Below are 12,916 nucleotides of genomic sequence, written 5' to 3'. Positions count from 1 at the left end.
TCCAATGGACTTTTTAGTGAAACCCAATAGATAGCTTTAATTTCTCTTTGTTTACTCAAATATTGAATGCTTATGTCTTATAAATTTATTAGGAAAGTATTCTAATGACTTGCTTATGACACCCCATAGAATATATTATGTTTAGTACCTTGGACACTGTAGCTTATTCACTTAAATCTCTGATAAATTGGTTGACTGGTATGCACAGTCTGGGTAGCACAGTTAGTAAGGTATTGCTTTTGCACTATCAAATTAAGACTGTCATTGGTTCGAATCCCATGTTATCATGTTTTTATTTTACTAGTGTGGTTTGTGGCTCTATAATATGAATGCCTATGTCTTTTAACAACAATAGTCAAGTCTTCCAATGGACTTTTTAGTGAAACCCAATAGATAGCTTTATTTACTCTTTGTTTACTCAAATATTGAATGCTTATGCCTTATAAATTTAGTAGGAAAGTATTCTAATGACTTGCTTATGACACCCCATAGAATATATTATGTTTAGTACCTTGGACACTGTATCTTATTCACTTAAATCTCTGATAAATTGGGTGCCTGGTATGCACAGTCTGGTTGGCACAGTTAGTAAGATGTTGGGATTGCGCTTTCAAATTAAGACTGTCATTGGTTCGAATCCCATGTTATCATGCTTTTATTTTACTAGTGTGGTTTGTGGCTCTATAATATGAATGCCTATGTCTTTTAACAACAATAGTCAAGTCTTCCAATGGACTTTTTAGTGAAACCCAATAGAAAGCTTTATTTTCTCTTTGTTTACTCAAATATTGAATGCTTATGTCTTATAAATTTAGTAGGAAAGTATTCTAATGACTTGCTTATGACACCCCATAGAATATATGTTTAGTACCTTGGACACTGTATCTTATTCACTTAAATCTCTAATACATTGGGTGTCTGGTATGCACAGTCTGGTTAGCACAGTTAGTAAGGTGTTGGGATTGCGCTATCAAATTAAGACTGTCATTGGTTCGAATCCCATGTTATCATGTTTTTATTTTACTAGTGTGGTTTGTGGCTCTATAATATGAATGCCTATGTCTTTTAACAACAATAGTCAAGTCTTCCAATGGACTTTTTAGTGAAACCCAATAGATAGCTTTAATTTCTCTTTGTTTACTCAAATATTGAATGCTTATGTCTTATAAATTTATTAGGAAAGTATTCTAATGACTTGCTTATGACACCCCATAGAATATATTATGTTTAGTACCTTGGACACTGTAGCTTATTCACTTAAATCTCTGATAAATTGGTTGTCTGGTATGCACAGTCTGGTTAGCACAGTTAGTAAGGTATTGCTTTTGCACTATCAAATTAAGACTGTCATTGGTTCGAATCCCATGTTATCATGTTTTTATTTTACTAGTGTGGTTTGTGGCTCTATAATATGAATGCCTATGTCTTTTAACAACAAGAGTCAAGTCTTCCAATGGACTTTTTAGTGAAACCCAATAGATAGCTTTATTTTCTCTTTGTTTACTCAAATATTGAATGCTTATGTCTTATAAATTTAGTAGGAAAGTATTCTAATGACTTGCTTATGACACCCCATAGAATATATTATGTTTAGTACCTTGGACACTGTATCTTATTCACTTAAATCTCTAATAAATTGGGTGTCTGGTATGCACAGTCTGGTTAGCACAGTTAGTAAGGTGTTGGGATTGCGCTATCAAATTAAGACTGTCATTGGTTCAAATCCCATGTTATCATGTTTTTATTTTACTAGTGTGGTTTGTGGCTCTATAATATGAATGCCTATGTCTTTTAACAACAATAGTCAAGTCTTCCAATGGACTTTTTAGTGAAACCCAATAGATAGCTTTAATTTCTCTTTGTTTACTCAAATATTGAATGCTTATGTCTTATAAATTTATTAGGAAAGTATTCTAATGACTTGCTTATGACACCCCATAGAATATATTATGTTTAGTACCTTGGACACTGTAGCTTATTCACTTAAATCTCTGATAAATTGGGTGTCTGGTATGCACAGTCTGGTTAGCACAGTTAGTAAGGTATTGCTTTTGCACTATCAAATTAAGACTGTCATTGGATCGAATCCCATGTTATCATGTTTTTATTTTACTAGTGTGGCTTGTGGCTCTATAATATGAATGCCTATGTCTTTTAACAACAAGAGTCAAGTCTTCCAATGGACTTTTTAGTGAAACCCAATAGATAGCTTTATTTACTCTTTGTTTACTCAAATATTGAATGCTTATGTCTTATAAATTTAGTAGGAAAGTATTCTAATGACTTGCTTATGACACCCCATAGAATATATTATGTTTAGTACCTTGGACACTGTATCTTATTCACTTAAATCTCTGATAAATTGGGTGTCTGGGATGCACAGTCTGGTCAGCACAGTTAGTAAGGTGTTGGGATTGCGCTATCAAATTAAGACTGTCATTGGTTCGAATCCCATGTTATCATGTTTTTATTTTACTAGTGTGGTTTGTGGCTCTATAATATGAATGCCTATGTCTTTTAACAACAATAGTCAAGTCTTCCAATGGACTTTTTAGTGAAACCCAATAGATAGCTTTATTTACTCTTTGTTTACTTAAATATTGAATGCTTATGTCTTATAAATTTAGTAGGAAAGTATTCTAATGACTTGCTTATGACACCCCATAGAATATATTATGTTTAGTACCTTGGACACTGTAGCTTATTCACTTAAATCTCTGATAAATTGTGTGTCTGGTATGCACAGTCTGGTTAGCACAGTTAGTAAGGTATTGCTTTTGCACTATCAAATTAAGACTATCATTGGTTCGAATCCCATGTTATCATGTTTTTATTTTACTAGTGTGGTTTGTGGCTCTATAATATGAATGCCTATGTCTTTTAACAACAATAGTCAAGTCTTCCAATGGACTTTTTAGTGAAACCCAATAGATAGCTTTATTTTCTCTTTGTTTACTCAAATATTGAATGCTTATGTCTTATAAATTTAGTAGGAAAGTATTCTAATGACTTGCTTATGACACCCCATAGAATATATTATGTTTAGTACCTTGGACACTGTATCTTATTCACTTAAATCTCTAATAAATTGGGTGTCTGGTATGCACAGTCTGGTTAGCACAGTTAGTAAGGTGTTGGGATTGCGCTATCAAATTAAGACTGTCATTGGTTCGAATCCCATGTTATCATGTTTTTGTTTTACTAGTGTGGTTTGTGGCTCTATAATATGAATGCCTATGTCTTTTAACAACAATAGTCAAGTCTTCCAATGGACTTTTTAGTGAAACCCAATAGATAGCTTTATTTTCTCTTTGTTTACTCAAATATTGAATGCTTATGTCTTATAAATTTAGTAGGAAAGTATTCTAATGACTTGCTTATGACACCCCATAGAATATATTATGTTTAGTACCTTGGACACTGTATCTTATTCACTTAAATCTCTAATAAATTGTGTGTCTGGTATGCACAGTCTGGTTAGCACAGTTAGTAAGGTGTTGGGATTGCGCTGTCAAATTAAGACTGTCATTGGTTCGAATCCCATGTTATCATGTTTTTATTTTACTAGTGTGGTTTGTGGCTCTATAATATGAATGCCTATGTCTTTTAACAACAATAGTCAAGTCTTCCAATGGACTTTTTAGTGAAACCCAATAGATGGCTTTAATTTCTCTTTGTTTACTCAAATATTGAATGCTTATGTCTTATAAATTTAGTAGGAAAGTATTCTAATGACTTGCTTATGACACCCCATAGAATATATTATGTTTAGTACCTTGGACACTGTAGCTTATTCACTTAAATCTCTGATAAATTGTTTGTCTGGTATGCACATTCTGGTTAGCACACTTAGTAAGGTGTTGCTTTTGCACTATCAAATTAAGACTGTCATTGGTTCGAATCCCATGTTATCATGTTTTTATTTTACTAGTGTGGTTTGTGGCTCTATAATATGAATGCCTATGTCTTTTAACAACAATAGTCAAGTCTTCCAATGGACTTTTTAGTGAAACCCAATAGATAGCTTTATTTTCTCTTTGTTTACTCAAATATTGAATGCTTATGTCTTATAAATTTAGTAGGAAAGTATTCTAATGACTTGCTTATGACACCCCATAGAATATATTATGTTTAGTACCTTGGACACTGTAGCTTATTCACTTAAATCTCTGATAAATTGTGTGTCTGGTATGCACAGTCTGGTTAGCACAGTTAGTAAGGTATTGCTTTTGCACTATCAAATTAAGACTGTCATTGGTTCGAATCCCATGTTATCATGTTTTTATTTTACTAGTGTGGTTTGTGGCTCTATAATATGAATGCCTATGTCTTTTAACAACAATAGTCAAGTCTTCCAATGGACTTTTTAGTGAAACCCAATAGATAGCTTTATTTTCTCTTTGTTTACTCAAATATTGAATGCTTATGTCTTATAAATTTAGTAGGAAAGTATTCTAATGACTTGCTTATGACACCCCATAGAATATATTATGTTTAGTACCTTGGACACTGTATCTTATTCACTTAAATCTCTAATAAATTGGGTGTCTGGTATGCACAGTCTGGTTAGCACAGTTAGTAAGGTGTTGGGATTGCGCTATCAAATTAAGACTGTCATTGGTTCGAATCCCATGTTATCATGTTTTTATTTTACTAGTGTGGTTTGTGGCTCTATAATATGAATGCCTATGTCTTTTAACAACAATAGTCAAGTCTTCCAATGGACTTTTTAGTGAAACCCAATAGATAGCTTTAATTTCTCTTTGTTTACTCAAATATTGAATGCTTATGTCTTATAAATTTATTAGGAAAGTATTCTAATGACTTGCTTATGACACCCCATAGAATATATTATGTTTAGTACCTTGGACACTGTAGCTTATTCACTTAAATCTCTGATAAATTGTGTGTCTGGTATGCACAGTCTGGTTAGCACAGTTAGTAAGGTATTGCTTTTGCACTATCAAATTAAGACTGTCATTGGTTCGAATCCCATGTTATCATGTTTTTATTTTACTAGTGTGGTTTGTGGCTCTATAATATGAATGCCTATGTCTTTTAACAACAATAGTCAAGTCTTCCAATGGACTTTTTAGTGAAACCCAATAGATAGCTTTATTTTCTCTTTGTTTACTCAAATATTGAATGCTTATGTCTTATAAATTTAGTAGGAAAGTATTCTAATGACTTGCTTATGACACCCCATAGAATATATTATGTTTAGTACCTTGGACACTGTAGCTTATTCACTTAAATCTCTGATAAATTGGTTGTCTGGTATGCACAGTCTGGTTAGCACAGTTAGTAAGGTATTGCTTTTGCACTATCAAATTAAGACTGTCATTGGTTCGAATCCCATGTTATCATGTTTTTATTTTACTAGTGTGGCTTGTGGCTCTATAATATGAATGCCTATGTCTTTTAACAACAAGAGTCAAGTCTTCCAATGGACTTTTTAGTGAAACCCAATAGATAGCTTTATTTACTCTTTGTTTACTCAAATATTGAATGCTTATGTCTTATAAATTTAGTAGGAAAGTATTCTAATGACTTGCTTATGACACCCCATAGAATATATTATGTTTAGTACCTTGGACACTGTAGCTTATTCACTTAAATCTCTGATAAATTGTGTGTCTGGTATGCACAGTCTGGTTAGCACAGTTAGTAAGGTATTGCTTTTGCACTATCAAATTAAGACTGTCATTGGTTCGAATCCCATGTTATCATGTTTTTATTTTACTAGTGTGGTTTGTGGCTCTATAATATGAATGCCTATGTCTTTTAACAACAATAGTCAAGTCTTCCAATGGACTTTTTAGTGAAACCCAATAGATAGCTTTATTTTCTCTTTGTTTACTCAAATATTGAATGCTTATGTCTTATAAATTTAGTAGGAAAGTATTCTAATGACTTGCTTATGACACCCCATAGAATATATTATGTTTAGTACCTTGGACACTGTATCTTATTCACTTAAATCTCTAATAAATTGGGTGTCTGGTATGCACAGTCTGGTTAGCACAGTTAGTAAGGTGTTGGGATTGCGCTATCAAATTAAGACTGTCATTGGTTCGAATCCCATGTTATCATGTTTTTATTTTACTAGTGTGGTTTGTGGCTCTATAATATGAATGCCTATGTCTTTTAACAACAATAGTCAAGTCTTCCAATGGACTTTTTAGTGAAACCCAATAGATAGCTTTAATTTCTCTTTGTTTACTCAAATATTGAATGCTTATGTCTTATAAATTTATTAGGAAAGTATTCTAATGACTTGCTTATGACACCCCATAGAATATATTATGTTTAGTACCTTGGACACTGTAGCTTATTCACTTAAATCTCTGATAAATTGTGTGTCTGGTATGCACAGTCTGGTTAGCACAGTTAGTAAGGTATTGCTTTTGCACTATCAAATTAAGACTGTCATTGGTTCGAATCCCATGTTATCATGTTTTTATTTTACTAGTGTGGTTTGTGGCTCTATAATATGAATGCCTATGTCTTTTAACAACAAGAGTCAAGTCTTCCAATGGACTTTTTAGTGAAACCCAATAGATAGCTTTTTTTACTCTTTGTTTACTCAAATATTGAATGCTTATGTCTTATAAATTTAGTAGGAAAGTATTCTAATGACTTGCTTATGACACCCCATAGAATATATTATGTTTAGTACCTTGGACACTGTATCTTATTCACTTAAATCTCTGATAAATTGGGTGTCTGGTATGCACAGTCTGGTCAGCACAGTTAGTAAGGTGTTGGGATTGCGCTATCAAATTAAGACTGTCATTGGTTCGAATCCCATGTTATCATGTTTTTATTTTACTAGTGTGGTTTGTGGCTCTATAATATGAATGCCTATGTCTTTTAACAACAATAGTCAAGTCTTCCAATGGACTTTTTAGTGAAACCCAATAGATAGCTTTATTTACTCTTTGTTTACTCAAATATTGAATGCTTATGTCTTATAAATTTAGTAGGAAAGTATTCTAATGACTTGCTTATGACACCCCATAGAATATATTATGTTTAGTACCTTGGACACTGTAGCTTATTCACTTAAATCTCTGATAAATTGTGTGTCTGGTATGCACAGTCTGGTTAGCACAGTTAGTAAGGTATTGCTTTTGCACTATCAAATTAAGACTGTCATTGGTTCGAATCCCATGTTATCATGTTATTATTTTACTAGTGTGGTTTGTGGCTCTATAATATGAATGCCTATGTCTTTTAACAACAATAGTCAAGTCTTCCAATGGACTTTTTAGTGAAACCCAATAGATAGCTTTATTTTCTCTTTGTTTACTCAAATATTGAATGCTTATGTCTTATAAATTTAGTAGGAAAGTATTCTAATGACTTGCTTATGACACCCCATAGAATATATTATGTTTAGTACCTTGGACACTGTATCTTATTCACTTAAATCTCTAATAAATTGGGTGTCTGGTATGCACAGTCTGGTTAGCACAGTTAGTAAGGTGTTGGGATTGCGCTATCAAATTAAGACTGTCATTGGTTCGAATCCCATGTTATCATGTTTTTATTTTACTAGTGTGGTTTGTGGCTCTATAATATGAATGCCTATGTCTTTTAACAACAATAGTCAAGTCTTCCAATGGACTTTTTAGTGAAACCCAATAGATAGCTTTAATTTCTCTTTGTTTACTCAAATATTGAATGCTTATGTCTTATAAATTTATTAGGAAAGTATTCTAATGACTTGCTTATGACACCCCATAGAATATATTATGTTTAGTACCTTGGACACTGTAGCTTATTCACTTAAATCTCTGATAAATTGTGTGTCTGGTATGCACAGTCTGGTTAGCACAGTTAGTAAGGTATTGCTTTTGCACTATCAAATTAAGACTGTCATTGGTTCGAATCCCATGTTATCATGTTTTTATTTTACTAGTGTGGTTTGTGGCTCTATAATATGAATGCCTATGTCTTTTAACAACAATAGTCAAGTCTTCCAATGGACTTTTTAGTGAAACCCAATAGATAGCTTTATTTTCTCTTTGTTTACTCAAATATTGAATGCTTATGTCTTATAAATTTAGTAGGAAAGTATTCTAATGACTTGCTTATGACACCCCATAGAATATATTATGTTTAGTACCTTGGACACTGTATCTTATTCACTTAATTCTCTAATAAATTGTGTGTGTGGTATGCACAGTCTGGTTAGCACAGTTAGTAAGGTGTTGGGATTGCGCTATCAAATTAAGACTGTCATTGGTTCGAATCCCATGTTATCATGTTTTTATTTTACTAGTGTGGTTTGTGGCTCTATAATATGAATGCCTATGTCTTTTAACAACAATAGTCAAGTCTTCCAATGGACTTTTTAGTGAAACCCAATAGATAGCTTTAATTTCTCTTTGTTTACTCAAATATTGAATGCTTATGTCTTATAAATTTATTAGGAAAGTATTCTAATGACTTGCTTATGACACCCCATAGAATATATTATGTTTAGTACCTTGGACACTGTAGCTTATTCACTTAAATCTCTGATAAATTGGTTGTCTGGTATGCACAGTCTGGTTAGCACAGTTAGTAAGGTATTGCTTTTGCACTATCAAATTAAGACTGTCATTGGTTCGAATCCCATGTTATCATGTTTTTATTTTACTAGTGTGGTTTGTGGCTCTATAATATGAATGCCTATGTCTTTTAACAACAATAGTCAAGTCTTCCAATGGACTTTTTAGTGAAACCCAATGGATAGCTTTATTTTCTCTTTGTTTACTCAAATATTGAATGCTTATGTCTTATAAATTTAGTAGGAAAGTATTCTAATGACTTGCTTATGACACCCCATAGAATATATTATGTTTAGTACCTTGGACACTGTATCTTATTCACTTAAATCTCTGATAAATTGGGTGTCTGGTATGCACAGTCTGGTCAGCACAGTTAGTAAGGTGTTGGGATTGTGCTATCAAATTAAGACTGTCATTGCTTCGCATCCCATGTTATCATGTTTTTATTTTACTAGTGTTGTTTGTGGCTCTATAATATGAATGCCTATGTCTTTTAACAACAATAGTCAAGTCTTCCAATGGACTTTTTAGTGAAACCCAATAGATAGCTTTATTTACTCTTTGTTTACTCAAATATTGAATGCTTATGTGTTATAAATTTAGTAGGAAAGTATTCTAATGACTTGCTTATGACACCCCATAGAATATATTATGTTTAGTACCTTGGACACTGTAGCTTATTCACTTAAATCTCTGATAAATTGTGTGTCTGGTATGCACAGTCTGGTTAGCACAGTTAGTAAGGTGTTGGGATTGTGCTATCAAATTAAGACTGTCATTGGTTCGAATCCCATGTTATCATGTTTTTATTTTACTAGTGTGGTTTGTGGCTCTATAATATGAATGCCTATGTCTTTTAACAACAATAGTCAAGTCTTCCAATGGACTTTTTAGTGAAACCCAATAGATAGCTTTAATTTCTCTTTGTTTACTCAAATATTGAATGCTTATGTCTTATAAATTTATTAGGAAAGTATTCTAATGACTTGCTTATGACACCCCATAGAATATATTATGTTTAGTACCTTGGACACTGTAGCTTATTCACTTAAATCTCTGATAAATTGGTTGTCTCGTATGCACAGTCTGGTTAGCACAGTTAGTAAGGTATTGCTTTTGCACTATCAAATTAAGACTGTCATTGGTTCGAATCCCATGTTATCATGTTTTTATTTTACTAGTGTGGTTTGTGGCTCTATAATATGAATGCCTATGTCTTTTAACAACAATAGTCAAGTCTTCCAATGGACTTTTTAGTGAAACCCAATAGATAGCTTTATTTTCTCTTTGTTTACTCAAATATTGAATGCTTATGTCTTATAAATTTAGTAGGAAAGTATTCTAATGACTTGCTTATGACACCCCATAGAATATATTATGTTTAGTACCTTGGACACTGTATCTTATTCACTTAAATCTCTGATAAATTGGGTGTCTGGTATGCACAGTCTGGTCAGCACAGTTAGTAAGGTGTTGGGATTGCGCTATCAAATTAAGACTGTCATTGGTTCGAATCCCATGTTATCATGTTTTTATTTTACTAGTGTGGTTTGTGGCTCTATAATATGAATGCCTATGTCTTTTAACAACAATAGTCAAGTCTTCCAATGGACTTTTTAGTGAAACCCAATAGATAGCTTTATTTACTCTTTGTTTACTCAAATATTGAATGCTTATGTCTTATAAATTTAGTAGGAAAGTATTCTAATGACTTGCTTATGACACCCCATAGAATATATTATGTTTAGTACCTTGGACACTGTAGCTTATTCACTTAAATCTCTGATAAATTGTGTGTCTGGTATGCACAGTCTGGTTAGCACAGTTAGTAAGGTATTGCTTTTGCACTATCAAATTAAGACTGTCATTGGTTCGAATCCCATGTTATCATGTTTTTATTTTACTAGTGTGGTTTGTGGCTCTATAATATGAATGCCTATGTCTTTTAACAACAATAGTCAAGTCTTCCAATGGACTTTTTAGTGAAACCCAATAGATAGCTTTATTTTCTCTTTGTTTACTCAAATATTGAATGCTTATGTCTTATAAATTTAGTAGGAAAGTATTCTAATGACTTGCTTATGACACCCCATAGAATATATTATGTTTAGTACCTTGGACACTGTATCTTATTCACTTAAATCTCTAATAAATTGGGTGTCTGGTATGCACAGTCTGGTTAGCACAGTTAGTAAGGTGTTGGGATTGCGCTATCAAATTAAGACTGTCATTGGTTCGAATCCCATGTTATCATGTTTTTATTTTACTAGTGTGGTTTGTGGCTCTATAATATGAATGCCTATGTCTTTTAACAACAATAGTCAAGTCTTCCAATGGACTTTTTAGTGAAACCCAATAGATAGCTTTAATTTCTCTTTGTTTACTCAAATATTGAATGCTTATGTCTTATAAATTTATTAGGAAAGTATTCTAATGACTTGCTTATGACACCCCATAGAATATATTATGTTTAGTACCTTGGACACTGTAGCTTATTCACTTAAATCTCTGATAAATTGGTTGTCTGGTATGCACAGTCTGGTTAGCACAGTTAGTAAGGTATTGCTTTTGCACTATCAAATTAAGACTGTCATTGGTTCGAATCCCATGTTATCATGTTTTTATTTTACTAGTGTGGTTTGTGGCTCTATAATATGAATGCCTATGTCTTTTAACAACAATAGTCAAGTCTTCCAATGGACTTTTTAGTGAAACCCAATAGATAGCTTTATTTACTCTTTGTTTACTCAAATATTGAATGCTTATGTCTTATAAATTTAGTAGGAAAGTATTCTAATGACTTGCTTATGACACCCCATAGAATATATTATGTTTAGTACCTTGGACACTGTATCTTATTCACTTAAATCTCTGATAAATTGGGTGCCTGGTATGCACAGTCTGGTTGGCACAGTTAGTAAGATGTTGGGATTGCGCTTTCAAATTAAGACTGTCATTGGTTCGAATCCCATGTTATCATGCTTTTATTTTACTAGTGTGGTTTGTGGCTCTATAATATGAATGCCTATGTCTTTTAACAACAATAGTCAAGTCTTCCAATGGACTTTTTAGTGAAACCCAATAGAAAGCTTTATTTTCTCTTTGTTTACTCAAATATTGAATGCTTATGTCTTATAAATTTAGTAGGAAAGTATTCTAATGACTTGCTTATGACACCCCATAGAATATATGTTTAGTACCTTGGACACTGTATCTTATTCACTTAAATCTCTAATACATTGGGTGTCTGGTATGCACAGTCTGGTTAGCACAGTTAGTAAGGTATTGCTTTTGCACTATCAAATTAAGACTGTCATTGGTTCGAATCCCATGTTATCATGTTTTTATTTTACTAGTGTGGTTTGTGGCTCTATAATATGAATGCCTATGTCTTTTAACAACAATAGTCAAGTCTTCCAATGGACTTTTTAGTGAAACCCAATAGATAGCTTTATTTTCTCTTTGTTTACTCAAATATTGAATGCTTATGTCTTATAAATTTAGTAGGAAAGTATTCTAATGACTTGCTTATGACACCCCATAGAATATATTATGTTTAGTACCTTGGACACTGTATCTTATTCACTTAAATCTCTAATAAATTGGGTGTCTGGTATGCACAGTCTGGTTAGCACAGTTAGTAAGGTGTTGGGATTGCGCTATCAAATTAAGACTGTCATTGGTTCGAATCCCATGTTATCATGTTTTTATTTTACTAGTGTGGTTTGTGGCTCTATAATATGAATGCCTATGTCTTTTAACAACAATAGTCAAGTCTTCCAATGGACTTTTTAGTGAAACCCAATAGATAGCTTTAATTTCTCTTTGTTTACTCAAATATTGAATGCTTATGTCTTATAAATTTATTAGGAAAGTATTCTAATGACTTGCTTATGACACCCCATAGAATATATTATGTTTAGTACCTTGGACACTGTAGCTTATTCACTTAAATCTCTGATAAATTGGTTGTCTGGTATGCACAGTCTGGTTAGCACAGTTAGTAAGGTATTGCTTTTGCACTATCAAATTAAGACTGTCATTGGTTCGAATCCCATGTTATCATGTTTTTATTTTACTAGTGTGGTTTGTGGCTCTATAATATGAATGCCTATGTCTTTTAACAACAAGAGTCAAGTCTTCCAATGGACTTTTTAGTGAAACCCAATAGATAGCTTTATTTTCTCTTTGTTTACTCAAATATTGAATGCTTATGTCTTATAAATTTAGTAGGAAAGTATTCTAATGACTTGCTTATGACACCCCATAGAATATATTATGTTTAGTACCTTGGACACTGTATCTTATTCACTTAAATCTCTGATAAATTGGGTGTCTGGGATGCACAGTCTGGTCAG

Source organism: Pseudophryne corroboree, chromosome 8 (assembly GCF_028390025.1).
Source record: "Pseudophryne corroboree isolate aPseCor3 chromosome 8, aPseCor3.hap2, whole genome shotgun sequence".
Taxonomy (NCBI): domain Eukaryota; kingdom Metazoa; phylum Chordata; class Amphibia; order Anura; family Myobatrachidae; genus Pseudophryne; species Pseudophryne corroboree.
Note: the sequence above shows the minus strand (reverse complement) of the source record.